The sequence below is a fragment of the Rosa chinensis genome, chromosome 3, assembly GCF_002994745.2.
Source record: "Rosa chinensis cultivar Old Blush chromosome 3, RchiOBHm-V2, whole genome shotgun sequence".
NCBI classification, from domain to species: domain Eukaryota; kingdom Viridiplantae; phylum Streptophyta; class Magnoliopsida; order Rosales; family Rosaceae; genus Rosa; species Rosa chinensis.
Window position 1 is genome coordinate 43,101,434 of NC_037090.1, and position 13,698 is coordinate 43,115,131.

Genomic DNA, 13,698 nt, shown 5'->3' on the forward strand with positions numbered 1-13,698 from the left:
AAAACTTGCATAAATCAGGAAGAATTTGAGGAGATAAAATGGAGTGTTTATAGTCAATATTTATTCCTAATTATCTTATTTTCTCTTGATTATAACACTAATTAAATTCTTATTTTTCTTGATTGTAGGAGTTTATTGTGTGCACAATTCTTGGAAGAAATTAGTGCAATTCAAAGGAGAGGAATAAGGGATGTATCTGGTCACTATTCAAGGAAAATGATGCGGCTGAAATAGTTTCACAATTTAACCCTGCAAAATGTAGTTGTCAGTATAGGATAAGCAGGGATCGTTCAGTCTGAGGATTGTAGGGTACACCTACACAAAAAGGTCAATTAACAAATAAAAGAATAAAATGGGGGTTTTGAAAGTTGGTTCTTAATCTACTTAAAATAAAAACAAAACAAATAAAACTATATACAATGATCGACTTCCCTAACCTAGACCAATACCACTCAGAAATTACTAAGTGTAAAAACAGAAAATCCATTTCAACATGCTACAAAAATGTGCCCATCTTTAACGCCTAAATAAGAGCTCAAATGAAAAGCCTCAGCGGATCAATCCACTTATCTGATTCATTCTAATGTAGGCTTGGATCGGAAAAGTCATTACCAAGCCCAATACTACTAATTTTCGAAAACACTCAGTGTAATTCTCTTAACTAGTAGTATTATCTAACCCTCGAATCAACTCACACGTGCAAATTAACCATTACACATAGAATTTAACACGTAATTTCCAAAATCATTTAATCATTAAAGCATGATTTTTACCACCCGTTAGAACTAATTACTACTTGTTTAACTCAGCGTCTTAACAAATAACAATTACTCTTGGCAAATTAAGCAAACACACAAGAACTCTCACCGTTATTCTAGCATGCAAACTTATGAACCTAACTCTGAAAATTACCTAAACACATAAAAGGGCACAATATTGTAACATGCATCATAAAAGAATTCTCGAAATTAACTCAATAATAAACTGAAAATCTCAAAAATATTAATAAAAATATTCTGAAAATTTCATATCTCTAATTACACAACTCGCAAATCCAAACACACAAAACCGAAACAAAAATTGTAAGTAGAGTCATAGTTACACTTTGAAGCTTTCCTCAGCGGCTTGGCAACAAGGTGATGAACTCGTCTCTGCTATGGTAGTGGAGCGTCCTTGACTCAGTGCCTTAGAGCTTTGTAGATTGATGGATGGATGGTGTCACGGTCTTGTAGGTGATGGAAATTTAAGGAGTGAATTGGGCAGAGTCTCGGAAAAGTTTTTGGCCAGGAAGTGATAGGCAAGGAATTATCTTGGCTGGGAAGTGATGCAAATTCAGTTCTGGACGTTGCCTATTTATAGGGGAGCATTGGTTGGCTTTTGTCGATCATACCCTTCATCATTGAACGGATGGGATTGCATCGTAATTCCTTTAATTTTCCAACTGAAACATCTCCTTTAAGGCCTTAACTCCTCTCATAATGGGGCAATTCCTTTAATTTCCAAGCTGAAACATCTTTCTCCTTTATTCTCCAATTGAAAACGTCTTTCACTTTATTTCCCTTCTTCATTGCTTGGTCAACCTGATTTAATAAAGGGCACAAAATTAAATTCTTTTAGAGAAAATAAAAGAAATTAAAACAATTTAATTTCAGAAAAATACACCCATAAATTCTCTCTTAAGGCCCACAGATTAGCAAGACGGTGGGGAATCCTGATCTAGTTAGGATTCTTCATGAATTTTTCGTTTTTCTGCCTATTTCACACCAAACACTCTAGAAAACTCTTAAAATGACTCGATGACTAGGGAGAAACAAGGCTAAAATGGGGCATATACTCATTAATATCGTCTCACATTGTGCTCCTATCAGAAAAGAAGGAGCATTGCATGATTAACTCTAGAGATTTCTAGGGAATATATTAAGGGAAAAGAGATCAGAAAAATCAAGACTTTGATATGAGAAAATCAAGCAAATTTGGAGGAGAAATCACCTCTAGATGATTGGCCATGATTGCATCACAAGAGAGGAGAATTCCACTATAAATAGCAGCTATTCTCTACTCCAAAATCATCACTTCCTGACCAAGATCACTTCCTGACTAAGATCTTTTCCTGGCCTATCACTTTCAGACAAAAAACTATTCCATAGCTCTGCCCAATTCACTTCTCAAACCTCCATCACCTACAAGACTGTGACCACCATCCTTAGGCGCTAAGTCAAGGACTCTCCACCACCATAGCGGAGACGAGTTCATCACTTTGTTGCCAAGCCGCTAAGGAAAGCTTCAAAGTGTAACTATGACTCTACTTACAATCTTTGTTTCGGTTTTGTGTGTTTAGATTTGTGAGTTGTGTAATTGGAGACATGAGATTTTCAAAATATTTTTATTAATACTTTTGAGATTTTCAGTTTATTATTAAGTTAATTTTGAGAATTCTTTGATGATGCATGTTACAATCTTGTGCCTTTTTATGTGTTTAGGTAATTTTCAGAGTTAGATTTAATAAGTTTGCATGCTAGAAAAAAGGTGAGAGTTTTTGTGTGTTTTCTTCATTTGCTAAGAGTAATTGTTATTTGTTAAGGCGCTAAGTTAAACAAGTAGCAATTAGTTCTAAAAAGTGGTAAAAATCATGTTTCAATGGTTAAACGATTCTGGAAATTACGTGTTAAATTCTTTGTGTAATGGTTAATTTGCACGTGTGAGTTGATTCGAGGGTTAGATAATACTACTAGTTAAGAGAATTACGCTCAGTGTTTTCGAAAATTAGTAGTATTGGCTTGGTAAGGACTTTTCCGATCCAAGCCCACATTAGAACGAATTAGATAAATGGATTGATCCGCTAAGGCTTTTCATTTGGACTCTTATCTAGGCATTTAAGATGAGCACGTTTTTGTAGCTTGTTGAAATGAATTTTCTATTTTTACACTTAGTAATTTTCAAGTGGTAGTGGTCTAGGTTACGGAAGTCGATCATTGTAGATAATTTTATTTGTTTTGTTTTTATTTTAAGTATATTAGAAACCAAATCTCAAAACCCCCCATTTTATTCTTTTATTTGTTAATTGACCTTTTTGTGTAGGTGTACCCTACAATCCCCGGACTGAACGATCCTTGCTTATCTTATACTAACAACTACATTTTGCAGGGTTAAATTGTGAGGCTATTTTAGCCGCATCACAAATGATATGGCAACTGCCATGTAATCACTTGTGATTAGATAATTTCCTATGTGTATTTATGAAAATTAAGTCTTCAAAGAAAAAATTATTAGAAATAATATTGTGAATTAAATCTCTAATTGGCAAAACGAAGAAGATGAAGAACTAAATATGATTTGCAATCAAATAATTAAATTCCCCACAATCCCAATACTCAACCCTACAATCACAAGCCATCATCATCCGTCTTTGATACAACGTACTCCTCAATTTGGATTGCCTCCAATAGGAAGATATAACGTGAAAATCACATTTGGAATAATTAGATTTGAAAGGAGACTGATCTCACTGGGTATGCAATGGTGACACCTAGGTCTATGAATTCTTTAGAAAGAGAGATTGGGCGAGAGATTTTATTCTTTAGATTTCTTTGATGGTTTTCACTCACTTCAAAGAAATTTTAGTCTCCTTCTAAATCAAGTGGATTAATTACCTGGGAATTTACCAGTAATGGCGACTTAGGGTTTCAAAACAATATGTTTTATTAGTTAAGAAAAAAATAATAATACAAACTAAAAGTAATTATTAGAGACAAGTGGAAATTACAAAGTGATGATATGACAGTTGCCATGTCATTTGGTATGTAAATTTGTAAAAAAATTGGGAAAATCGTCCAAACAGTGTCTGAATTTTTTTAGACTATTAATTTTCATACCTATACTTTGAAAAACATCAAAATGGTACCTAACAATTTAAGCCCAACCCAATTTATGTACCTAGCAACAGTAAAGCCGACAACTCCGTTAAATTTTGAGGGGTAAAATTGGTACTTCCGAATATATATATATATATATATATATATATATATATATATATATATATATACAACGCTTCTCCGGTGCGGACGTCCGCACTTTTTGCTTAGGTGCGGATTTCCGGTTTTGACCCACTTTCCGATCACATTTTCACATCTTAGCCGTTCAGTTTTTAGGTCATAATGTATAGATCACCTCTACAAAATTTCAGCCAATTTAGTGATCGTTAAGGCATCCAAAACTGCAATTTACCATTATAAATACGAACGGTTCCGGTTCGACAGATTCTGTCCGTTTGTGTAAATTGCAATTTTGGATGCCTTAACGATCATCAAATTGGCTGAAATTTTGCAGAGATGATCTATACAATAGGATCTAAAAACTGAACGGATAAGATGTAAAAATGTGATCGGAAAGTGGGTCAAAACTGGAAATCCGCACATTTTTTTTCGGTATGGATATCCGCACCTGAGCAAACTTATATATATATATATAATTTTTTTTTGGAGTTGACCCCCTTCTTCCAGCTGCTTTAAGTTCTTTTCTCTCTCTTTCTCTGATTTATTGATTCGCTTCACAATAGTGCTCTTTTCTCCATCTCCCCCTTCAATTCTAGATGTGAAGACGGGTCTTGGTGTTGAAGAACAACCTCCTTGCTCTCGCTTTCAAATTTTTCATCTTCGTCCTCTCTCTCTTCGCTCTCAGCTCAATCACCTACAGCGTCTTCCACAGCTTCTATGGCAGCTTGGTCAAGTTCATAGCAGCTATCCAATCTGTCAAGGTTTCGTTCTGGGCAGTATTGGGTACTGCTCTTGCTTTCCAGATTGTGTTTTTATTGGTTGTTCTTATTGCTGGGATGTTCTTGTTCTTGGTGGTTAGAGGTTTTGAGATGATTGGCCTCGAAATGGAGTACTCTTCTCCTTATTTTGTTGGGCTATGTGTTGTGGTTGCGATTTCTCTGTTGCTGGTTTTGTAGTATCTTCAAGTTAATTGGACTCTGGCCAGTGTAGTCGCTGTTGTCGAACCGTGTCAGGGGTTTAATGCATTGAGTCATGGTGCGAATTTCATCCAAGGAATGCGAGGGGTGGCCTTGTCTTTGATGGTGTTTTTCAGGGCGTTGACTGGGATTCTGCAACTTGGGTTCAGAGCTGGGTTTGGATGGGGCCACTGATGGGCGAAAGAATTGGAAGAGTTTGGCATTTACTCCTTCATCTCCGGCTTTGGTTGTGTAGGTGGTGGATGTATTGAAGCAAAATTACAAGATCTATGGAGCTTGGCACTACCGTAAATGGGTACTGAGCAAGGGGCATTGTTCTTTAGACCATGAACTGAAGCTTCTAAAAATTTAAGAATTGCAGTCCAGGAATTTCAGATTTTGTGCTGAATTAATTGTTTGAGTTTAGTTGTCTTGATTTCCCTTTCCAGATTGCTGAAGCGGCGAGCAGAGAGAGAGAGATAGAGATTGAAGAAGCTAGTGATTAAGTGAGAGAGATGACGAAACATGATCATGGTCAAACTCAACACAAACCCAGATTTTATGGAACCCAATTAGCAAAATCAAACCGAACTTTTAAACCTCCTAGCTCTAATAACTTATAAACATCCAACAAATTTGTTCCACAAATTCACACAATCTGCTCAAACCCTTGCTTTTATTATTATTATTATTATTATTATCACTTTTCTGGGTTTGGAATTTTGAATGATGTGGAAACATTTAGTTGTTGTGATCTTTAGTTTATGAGCATGAAGAGAGGAAGATTCTGATGCTTCTGGGTACAACTTGGATTTTGTAAACTTTTTGGGTATGGTTAGATCAATGAAGAGTTTTGGGTTTTTGTTGGAGAATCCAATTGTCAAGGATTTGTTATTGTTGTTGGTTTATGGTGTTGAAAAGAACTGGTTTTGGATTGAAGAGTTGAATTAGATGTACATGTAACATGTGTTCTTTCTTCAATTAATAGTAATAAACTTTGTGGCTAGGAATCTGGAATGAAGGAGGAGAGAGAGAGATATTTGCAGAGACTTCAAAACACGAGAAGGAAGATGACAGAATGGTCAAAGAAAAACTGTTTTTAAATTAAATGATATATATAATTTTTGTTTGCCACATACTTATACCGTGCAAGTATTTTGGTGGTTGGGGCTTTCATTTCCATATGTGTTGGGATGAGTTCGAGTCTCCCCAACTTTAAAGTTTGGGGGTTTATGTTATATTCTCATTGTTTTAAAATTAATTTACTGTATCAAAATACATGAAGTACCGCTTTTACCCCTGAAAATTTAACGGAGTTGATGGCTTTACTGTTGCTAGATACAAAAATTGGGTCGGGCTGGGTTCGAGTCTCCCCAACTTTAAAGTTAGGGGTTTTTTTTAGATTCTCATTGTTTTAAAATTGATTTACTGTATCAAAATACATGAAGTGTCGCTTTTACCCCCCAAAATTTAACGGAGTTGATGACTTTACTGTTGCTAGGTACATAAATTAGGTCGGACTTTAATGGTCAGGTACTATTTTGATGTTTTTCAAAGTATAGGTATGAAAATTAATAGTCTAACAAAGTTCAGACACTGTTCGGACGATTTTTCCAAAAAAAAATTAGAATCCCCAGCATTTTTCTTAGGGGGGTGTATTCAATTGAGAGTTTATAAGATTTTTTTGGACTTTAAAAGTCTGTGGGTATTCAATCAGGATTTAAAAAAGTCATTTAAAATCCTGATGTATTCAATCAAGATTTTAAAATATCCATCGAAATCTGGAGATATTCAAAACTCTAAAGATTCTCAAGGATTTTATTGAATGTTGGATTGTGGAGGATTTTTAGGGCCTAGGTATAAATACAAATCCATTGAGAAATCTGCTCGCCTCCATCAAGATTTTGACGTTCTCTCTTGCAGAAGATGAAGAGACCTCACTAGACGACCTGTGTAGACCTCTTTCAATTCTCTTCTCCAACCAATCAAGGTACTTTTCTTGGCTTTTCTATTTCGACCAATCAATTCTCTTTCAATTCAATATTTTTGGATCTTCTTGATACATTGTTGGAGTTATTTGAAGCCTAGAGGTTGATTGATGTCTATTTTGATCGATGGTTGAGTATGCATGTATTGTTCACCAAACAAGATGAAACAGTGGCTTGTGAAAAGTTCTATATATGAAAAGGAGGCTTTGAAATAGGCTTTGAAACAGTGGCTTCTTCTTCTTTGGGCGTAGAATTCAAAAGAAGAAGGCTAAAATAGTTCAGGTAATTACTTTGACCGAAAAAAAAAAAATTCAGGTAATTACAACCTGATGAAAAAGGGCCAACTCAATTATAGCTATCAATTGATTTTAAAATGCGCCAACTGGATTTTACTTTCACATACGTCTACTCCACTAAGTCAACATGGAAAAGACAACTTATCTATCTAAAACAAAAAGAAAATATTTAGGCAGATCAGGTTAGTAATCTGAATCAATTTTTTGGAGATCTGAATATAATTCACATGGCCGTCAAGATTCAAATATGAAAACAACCTCAATTCATTTCTGAGAGAAAAAATAAAAAGAATGAGAGTTTAGTATTCATTCATTTTTGTTCTTTTTCATCACAAATACCATTTCTCTATTCTTTATTCATGAAAGAACTCATAAGTACATAAAGTAATTTAAAAGGGAAGACAAATTTTTTAATTAATTGCTTATCATAACGGCTGCTTGTGGTGTTTAAGAACAAAAACACAAAAAGCTAGAATTAATGGATGTGACTCTATGAGCGGTTAGATTCAACGACGGATGGAGATTATACGAAATTTGCTAACTTTATAGTCTCCTAACTTTAGAGGAGTTGAACCCTCTTGATAAGGGATAACTCGATTATAACTATCAAGGGCCAACTCAATTTTACCTTCATATACATCTACTCCCCATTAATTCAACATGGAAAAGATGAGCCGAATCGATTTTACCGTCGTACACATCTACTCTCCATTAACTGAACATCATGACAACTATTTTTCTAAAACAAAAGGAAAATATTCAAGCAGATCATGTTGGTGAACAAAGTATAATTCTCATGGCTTTCAAGATTCAAATACAACCTCAATTTGTTTCTAAGAGAAAAAAAAAAAAAATGTATACCGTTCGTTTATTTTTGTTCTTTGCATCATGAATACCAATTTTTTTATTTGTTTAGGAAAAAACGGTCACGCCCTTGATTTTACACACAAGAAAATCAATATATAATCCCATAATTATACATGCGTGATCGTTCAGCCATCAATACAAGGTACATGGAGACATATTCCCTTTACAACAAGTACATATTGATGCCCTGAACCCACAATTTCAAATATTGACCCGCTCCGCAGAGTCATATATTACAAACTTACGAATTAAATTGTCATCACAAAATAAAACGTAAATGCTCCTCAGAGCTTACTACATAGCGGAAGTCATACACTGGCCAAGCCAACAAAATTTGCTTCCTACCCGTTCTGCTGCCAACAAGCTACCTCAGCTTCAGCCACGATTACCCTGACCTGCAGGATTAACCCCTACACCGTTTGAATGGTGCACCAGGTTGCCACACAACAAACCCAGTAAGCTTTTGCAAACTCGTATGAGTAACTCATGAACATCAATCAACAACTCACACAAATCAGTATAAGGAAAACATGCAGCCATGATTCCTTCTAACATTCCATATCCTTCCCACCAAAAGGACAACATAAATCACCGTTGTGATAATGTTCTATTTGCTAACTTAACCATCAAGAAGCAGTTCAAGTCTCATCTAGACAATAAAAGAAGAATACTCAAGGAATTCTCCTTTAACTACATACTTATGAGTCTCCAGCAACCTCGACCGTTACCCCCATAATTTATAATGGCAGACAGACTATAGCTCTATTGAAATCGTAACCACTCGTCCAGTTACAGACGTGATTACCTATTTCCTGCCTTGGTCTCAAAATCAACATTAAGGTCACCATCTGTGCTCTGTCACCATATGTGACACATGATCTTCAGACCCCATCTGGTCATGAAATCAAACATCAAGGTCACCTTCTGCAACCTGTCACCATCTGTGACCTATCACCATCTGTGACATAAGATCTTCTTAGACCCTGTCTGGTCTTAAAGTCAACGTAAGTAAGTCGCATCCGACCTAAAACGTTACAAACATCTAGTTTCGGTTTTCCCAATCCCTGCTCACCATCTGTGACCCTTGGAACAAAGACCAATACATCTAAAATGAGTCACGCTTGACTCAAAAATGTAACATCAAGCTCAATACTTTTCAAACAATAGAAAAACATCTTTTTCAACAATATTGTTTCCTGAAAAGTCACATTCAACAATAATATGAACACCATCATACATATTATTATTCATCAAAATCAACCACAAGGATATATATATTTCACGTAAATATATATATATATACGTAGTCATTCACTCAGGAATGCCTACTCATACCAACTATAGTTTGCAGTTAATTAATTAACGCCAAAACGATAATGGTAATTCCGTTCATATTGAACCTTGTGAGATTACTCACCTCGAACTCCCGCTGCGTCTTCAATAAAGCACAAAGCCGCCAATCCACAAAATAACTGTCCAAAATACTTTGTCAAGTACCTAATCACATACGGTTCCAACTTAGTGACGATTGACATTTGATTTAAGTTCGAAACCCCTGTTTTGAACTAAAATCCCCAAAGTGGCGCCAATCGAGGCAAAACCACATCCGAGACCTCCCAAAGTCTCCGGAATACATGCACGATCGATGTGACCAAACCACAAGTCGATCGGACGCTCGAATCCTCACGGATTGAATAAATCGATCGATATGAAACTGTAAAAATCATAACAATTTCATATGAACTCCAAAATTTTCATATTATATATCAAAACGCTCGTATCAACGATTAGAACATATATAATACCAAAACCAGTTCTCTACATGGCCGGAAAGCCACCAGAAAGCCGCCACAGACGGTGGTGCACCGCCGCCGGCCAAAACTCAATATTTCACAAAACTCCCAACATCAAAAAGCTTCATCTAAGCATGCTTGGGAATTCTCATAACTAGCTCGAAGTCAGAAAACAAGCATAAAGGGTCGAAAAGTATCTCACAAGCCGTGAACAGTAATCCAAACTGAGTTGAACCAAGTTTTAAGTGAATCGATCGAAACAACCACCAAGGATCGATCAAGGAGGCTGCTCTGAGCTCCCCAAGCTCAACATGAAGCCCTGCCGACGTCGAAGATCGAAGAACCGATCTGGTCCGAAAACACTCAACTACGCCGCCTTGCAGCGTTGCCGTGGAGGAGAATCGGCACTAGAGGACACCAGAGGGACGACCAGACGGAGGAGACGATCCTATCTGGAAAGTTTCGTCTCCGGAGACCGCCGCAGTTCGCCGGAAAAGCTGGGTCGGGTCACCGGGTTCGGGTCGGGTCAGTCGCGGGCGAGGAGAGAGAATGGAGCGTTTCTGATTTTTTCCAGAAATGGTAAATGTGAAATGTAAATAGTAAGTTTCCGAAAATGGAAACTCCTATTTATAGAACTTTCCCAAAACTTCAATGCTCATAACTTTCACATACAAACTCCGATTGACGCGTTCCGCATGTCCACGAACTCGTATCGACGCGCTCTACAACTTTCAAGAAGGAAGTTTTTCGAGAATCCCAACGTATAAAAAGTCGAACATCACACAATCCCCTAAACTGTGAAATTCGAATAATTATACGTATGAAAACCATTCCACTTCACAAACATCCTACGAATAAAGCATAATAACAATTATTCGTACAACTGGTCCATTATTAATTACCAAAATTACATAACAGAAATCTAGGTCATCTCAAAAACTCACAAGTTAATAAAGACCCTTGAATGGTGAAGGTCATTTTTTTTCTTTTTTAATTAATTGAAACATAATAGCTGTTTGTAGTGTTTAAGAAGGAAAATACTAAAAATTAGAATTAACTGATGTGGCTCCTTATTAGCGGTTAGATTATATGAAGGATGGAGACTTTATGAAATTCGCTAAGTTCACAGTCTCATAACTTTAGAGGGGCTGAGTCCCTCTGGATATAACCATTTTTCAAATATGAAGAGTCTTGTGGAGTCTCTTAATTGATGAAGAATGAATTCTTGGTATTGTCTGAAAATAGGACAACTGGCATCATAAGGGATCCTCCTTCAAACTCTCTCAATATTAGTAATTTTTTTTACCATTATAGAGAAGTCAAACAAATATTTAAGATTTGGGGGAATATGTTGCTTCCAAATAAAATTCCACAGCGTAATAAGGTTGTCATGTACATTAAGAATGACAGAACCCGCCCTGGATTTCATCCTGAAATCCGAGGTGGCCCTGCGGGGCCCACCTTAGAGATAACTCTACCGAGAATTGGCCGAGTCACCCCTAAAGTGAACTACCCAAAACTATTAACTCACAAAATATCAGAGCCAAATGAAGGAGTGAGGAAGCTATTCATCAACTATGCCTCGAACCACGTACGCCCGACCTCAACTAATAACGCCTGCACACTGGGCATTAGAAACCGAAGGGCCCAGGGGAAAGTAGACGAAAAACGTTAGCGTGAGTAGACAAAAATAAACAATTTAAAAGAAAAATGATTTCATACTTTCCCACTTTTATTTCATTAAAAACCGATGCATGCAACAATTAGAAAACACATTTGGCTTTAAATCCAAAAATTTCAAAACGATAAACCGACTAGCCTCGCTAATCACAACATTCGAAAAATATTTTGTAAAACCGAAATCTGGTTTCTCAAGAAAATAAGACCAGCCTCGTTGGCTACAGTGAAAATCAGACTAGCCCCGCTAGTCAAGCAACGATAAGATATGGGGAAGAGGTATCACCATACGAAAGAAGGGAGCCTCCCAGGCTCGGGTCGGAGTGTCCCACACTCTGGAGCATCCCATGCTCTGCTCTTACTCACCCACGAACACATAGTAAGCACGGAGGAGTACTAATAGGCTAGTTAGCAATAAATATGACGACCCAAGTATGGTGGGTTAAAATCATACGAAAATCGAAAATCAGTAAGGCTTCCCCATAAGTCCCGTGAATAAAGAAAACACGGGTAGGATTCCCAACCGTACCCGAAAATTCTCGTAGAAATTCACATAAATTGACAGCGTGTCCCACACGCTAAAAGAATAATTAGATTAATCGTTTCCTCGACCAAAACTCCATTTCAAAATCGGTAAACAATTCATTCCCGAAATCACTTTATAATATTTCATAAATCATACTTTATTTCGGAATTCGCAATATCCTTTTAAAACTTAGAGCCAAAAATCATTCTAAAATTATAACTATGGTAAATCATGATCAAATTCAAAATCCGAAATTCAAATCAATAAACCAATTGATATTCTTAAATAAATAAATGTAATAATTAATTACGAAACGATATTGCATGCATCACTTAAAATCAAAAGTCCACTCACAGTACTATTGGGCGACCACGCAAACGAGTTCCTTCATCTAGCCGTAGCTCGCAACATTGCCCTGTACACAATTATATTTCCGTAAACGGCAATCCGATAAAATAAATACGAACCTAAACGAAACCCGAAAATCCTTATCTCCATTACTACTCAAATTCCACCCAAATCTCTTCCACAACACCAATTCCTCAATTTACATATTTGATGCGGCTGAAATAGCCTCACAATTTAACCCTGCAAAATGTAGTTGTCAGTATAGGATAAGCAAGGATCGTTCAGTCCGGGGATTGTAGGGTACACCTACACAAAAAGGTCAATTAACAAATAAAAGAATAAAATGGGGGGTTTTGAAATTTGGTTCCTAATCTACTTAAAATAAAAACAAAACAAATAAAACTATATACAATGATCGACTTCCCTAACCTTGACCAATACTACTCAGAAATTACTAAGTGTAAAAACAGAAAATTCATTTCAACATGCTACAAAAATGTGCCCACCTTAAATGCCTAGATAAGAGCCAAAATGAAAAGCCTCAGCGGATCAATCCATTTATCTGATTCGTTCTAATGTAGGTTTGGATCGGAAAAGTCCTTACCAAGCCTAATACTACTAACTTTCGAAAACACTCAGCGTAATTCTCTTAACTAGTAGTATTATCTATCCCTCGAATCAACTCACACGTGCAAATTAACCATTACACATAGAATTTAACACGTAATTTCCAGAATCGTTTAATCATTAAAGCATGATTTTTACCACTTTTTAGAACTAATTGCTACTTGTTTAACTCAGCGTCTTAACAAATAACAATTACTCTTGGCAAATTAAGCAAACACACAAAAACTCTCACCGTTATTCTAGCATGCAAACTTATGAACCTAACTCTGAAAATTACCAAAACACATAAAAGGGCACAAGATTGTAACATGCATCATAAAAGAATTCTCAAAATTAACTCAATAATAAACTGAAAATCTCAAAAATATTAATAAAAATATTCTGAAAATCTCACGTCTCCAATTACACAACTCGCAAATTGAAACACACAAAACCGGAATAAAAAATATAAGTAGAGTCATAGTTACACTTTGAAGCTTTCCTCAGCGGCTTAGCAACAAGGTGATGAACTCGTCTCTGCTATGGTGGTGGAGCGTCCTTGACTCAGCGCCTTAGAGCTTTGTAGATTGATGGATGGATGGTGTTCACGGTCTTGTAAGATATGGAGGTTTGAGGAGTGAATTGGGTA